The sequence below is a fragment of the Triticum urartu genome, chromosome 1, assembly GCF_003073215.2.
Source record: "Triticum urartu cultivar G1812 chromosome 1, Tu2.1, whole genome shotgun sequence".
NCBI classification, from domain to species: Eukaryota; Viridiplantae; Streptophyta; class Magnoliopsida; order Poales; family Poaceae; genus Triticum; species Triticum urartu.
In genome coordinates this window covers 334,150,772-334,154,855 of record NC_053022.1, presented here as the reverse complement: position 1 = coordinate 334,154,855, position 4,084 = coordinate 334,150,772, and the positions used below count along the sequence as shown (strand labels likewise).

At 41.5% G+C, this 4,084-nt stretch overlaps 2 non-coding genes across 2 annotated transcripts; both read left to right on the top strand.

The window, feature by feature from the left end:
• Window positions 1-209: 209 nt before the first annotated feature.
• On the top strand, window positions 210-296 carry TRNAS-GGA. Its single transcript has one exon. It is a non-coding gene; the product is annotated as a tRNA-Ser (tRNA).
• A 422-nt stretch (window positions 297-718) lies between these two features.
• TRNAF-GAA lies at window positions 719-791 on the top strand. Its single transcript has one exon. It is a non-coding gene; the product is annotated as a tRNA-Phe (tRNA).
• Window positions 792-4,084: the final 3,293 nt, after the last annotated feature.

Here is a 4,084-nt window from a genome sequence, read left to right as displayed (position 1 = left end):
ATACGCCACGCCATACAATCGAAATAGAAACATGGGACGATTCCAGAATTTTGAATAGATCCGTGGGGATGAGAGAAGTTGTTGTTGAGAAATATGAAATTGGAAAGGAAGTCAAACTCCCTATGGAACCTGTGATCGGTTGTACCTGTACTTTAGTGATACGAAAACTCGCTATTCACTCAGTTTCTGGTCAATAATAAGATTATGTAGGAGAGATGGCCGAGTGGTTCAAGGCGTAGCATTGGAACTGCTATGTAGGCTTTTGTTTACCGAGGGTTCGAATCCCTCTCTTTCCGTTTCTGTTAATTCACCAACGTTACCGACCACAATGAAATTTCTAGTAAGAGGAAAATCCGTCGACTTTCTAAATCGTGAGGGTTCAAGTCAAGTCCCTCTATCCCCAATAAAAAGCCCATTTTACTTCCTAACTATTGTACCAACCTCTATTTTTCATTAATGGTTCAAACAAGATTCACTATCTTTCTTATTCTACTCTTTCACAAACGGATCCGAACTGACTTCTTTGGATCTTATCCCATTCATACAAATGAACATATTATAGTATAGGCAAGTAATCCCTATTATTAAGTAAGTCATTCACAATCCATATCATTATCCTGATATTTACTAAGTCCAATTTGAGAATACTTTTTTTCTTTTTTAGTCCCTTTAATTGACATAGATACAAGTACTCTACTAGGATGATGCACAATAAATAGTCAGGATAGCTCAGTTGGTAGAGCAGAGGATTGAAAATCCTCGTGCCACCAGTTCAAATCTGGTTCCTGGCACAGAACGAACAATGAATGCCTTTTCGGGAAAGAAAAGGGCCACATATTTTTTATAGGGAAAAGCTTTTTTAAGGGGAAGAATCATCAACAAAAAATCCAGGAAAGAACAACGAAGGAAAAATGTGAAAAAACAAGTGTTTTCCCGGAACAGAATAGCGGAAATTCCTTAAGCTGGAGTACTTTGAGTTAGAAGGCCTACTTTATTCGTCCTTTTAAAGCCTACTTATTCGTCTAGCTATTTCCAATTCTAATAAATAACCCGATCATATCATATCTTGGAAAACCCTAAGACTACCCAAGGCTGTACCCTACAGTGTTACCTATAGTCTATACTTGTGTATACATTGCCTTCTGGGGTGGCAAGCTAGAACCAAGTAGTCTAGGTATCAATTCCAATTTAAGTCAATGATCCTCATTTTGTCCAACATTAAGAAGATTATTGGTAAGGTGACCAACCATCATGCAGGATTCTGGGTCGGAGTAGCACCTCTTGCCTGATATATACAGGTCGTTACTGGCGATTCGTTTGTGCCCTATGGTGTTCAATTGCCCGTTTGTCCCCCCCCCTCGGGACGGGTCAACCTACTTTGCCCGCTCAGGCACTCCAAAATGCTCTGACTAGACCGCCGACACCCATGATTTGTCCATCATTCAAAATGGCATTTCGTAAGGGCTCATAAGGTAGGAGGAATCACAGATCCTCCGTGCACTTTCGTCTAGAGTTAGTTTGATTTGTCACTACTGTCTGAGTGGTGGCTAAACCCTGAAACTTTTCCTTGAAATGAAATAAAGATCTAACTTTATTCCAGTAGTGGTTTCCGCAAATGTAGATAATCTTGTTGATTAACACCCACTTTCCATACCCTGCAATTCAGAGGCCATCACCTCTGGTCTTTTAGTAACATATCAGTAAACAAGGCTCTCCTTGTGTAGCTTTTTGTTCTCGAGGAAGAAAATCTCATTGATTACTTATAATGCCGGATGAAGCAAGTTACAGCATTGGTTCTTTCGTGATTCACGTATATTGGAAATCTCTTTCTTTAGGAAATAGGATGGCATTCAATTCTCACTTAGGGATTCTCTTCTTCCTGAACATTCATGAAAAGGACTCTGGCTTTAATGCTAAAGTTTAGTACTGGGCTGAGCGTACTTACCTGCTTAGACAAGAGGGATACTTATAGATCTCTATGAGCGTAAGGCAAAGTGGGCAAGACTACTTCCACAACTACATTTTCGCTTAAGCAGGACCTGTGAGACCTCGAAGCAACCGTCTACTACTAGTTATAGATGCTATTTCTAATTGAATAGAATGGATGCTTCACAGCGGTTCTGCGACAGGCAGGGCAGCCGGGTGAACATAGGCAGTTGTTCCTATAGAACACAAGTCTTTCTCTAAAGCACGACCTTCTGATTGGACTACGTCTGGTCTCTATCCTATTTCTTCCAAAAATGGGCCCTCGATCAAAATGATCTGGTGTCTATGTCCATGCCTGAGGTTGGTAAACCCTATATCTATTGCGGGGTGGTTTGAGGAAGGGACAGCTTGTAACCCACGACTTACTACTACGAAGATTCTGGCGGAGAGCTTTTCACATATAGATAGGTCGGGATGAGGAAGCTCCATAGTCAACTAATAGATAGAAAATCCACCTTGTGAACCGTGTTTGTCTTAAAGTACTGTCTGAGAAGGAATATACCTGTTCCAATCCCTCTAGTGGCTATACTGATTGACATAGGTAGCTTTCGTAGTCAAAGCTCACAGGGCCAAATGCTCTATTAGAGTGGGCATGAACACACACAATCAAGGTTCGAAGAACTTCTACTTCACGCCTTGAGGATTCTATGACGCTCACTCAATGGTGTTGTGGCGATTGCAAGCAATCAATAAACGAGGAAGCCAAATTATGGATCCAGGAAGGCTGCATCAGAAGGAAGGGTAGGTGTTGCTATGCCGTTGGCTGGGACTGAGACAGAGAGAGGGGATCATAGCCCCTATGATCCCGGTAAAGAGTTCCAACTAAGCTCTTCTCAGGTTCTTTCTTTCTCTCAATTCTTATGTTTATATATTGAAGTGTAGTTTTCTTACTATAATATAGTAATATTAATGTAATATGCCCATTGGTGTTCCAAAAGTACCTTACCGGATTCCCGGAGATGAAGAAGTGACTTGGGTTGACTTATACAATGTTATGTATCAAGAAAGGACACTTTTTTAGTTCACTGCCCTATACATAGAAAGAAGTGCTTTTCCACCGGTATCAACATTCTATCTGGAATCAGTAGCAATAATTGTTGTATTGTGAGCCAGCCCCACCCACGGGTGAAATTGTACAGCTCCCTATCTCGTTGAAAGCCCCTTTGCTTACGGAAGAGAAGAGTTGGATGCCGTGGTGGGAAAGCTCCCGTTTCAACTTTGCTTCTTGTAAGCTTCGGTATAAATAGCTCACTTGCGGGATCTAATCTCGTTCTATGGGAACAGCTTTCATTTCTATCTTTTGGCTTAAAGTGGTGAACAAATCCTTTCTCTTCACTTTTTGTGCTCCGCATGGCTCCGGTCAAGATGTGACTCATCTTGTATATACATAATTAGGAGACCTCTCACAAACTTGTTAAAGAAAGGAGTACCATTTGTGTGGACAAGCCAAAGCAATCCTTTGATGTTCTCAAGCAAGCTTTAATTGAGGCCCCTGTGTTGGTTCTCCCTGATTTTAGTAAAAGATTTGTGCTAGAGACAGATGCCTGTGGGCATTGGAGCTGTGATAAGGGGTAGAAGTATTCGTGTGGGGTGGGTTTCGAAGGGAAGGTTGCACAATAGATCGGAGATCCTTTGAGGAAGACTGAAATGACTATACTTATAGAATGGTCCATATCGAACAAATACGATACTGGTTTACACAGAGAATATCGCCTAGCTCTAAAACGGCAGCACCTGAGTGCAACTTCGAGTAAGAAAGAACGACCTTATGCTACCTTTTTACCGGGGCATTGTTTTAACAACTTTAGCTGATTGATCTACTAATGGAGGGATTCAAGCTTATTTTTGTTAACCGAGATGCAAACGACTAACAAACTGGATTCGAAGCCACCTGTCGTAATAGTACCTATGGGTTCTTTCTGTGGAGCCTTCAAATGCAATAGCTAGCTGCCCAACGGCCAATGCCACAGGCAAATCTCCATTTTCCAACTTATACAACTCTTTGGGGTCCAAAGATACTCGCCATTGCAACTTAATAAATAGGACCGGTGGGATCGCCTTCAACAGATATATCGGTTTCACTGCTTTCGTACCCTTT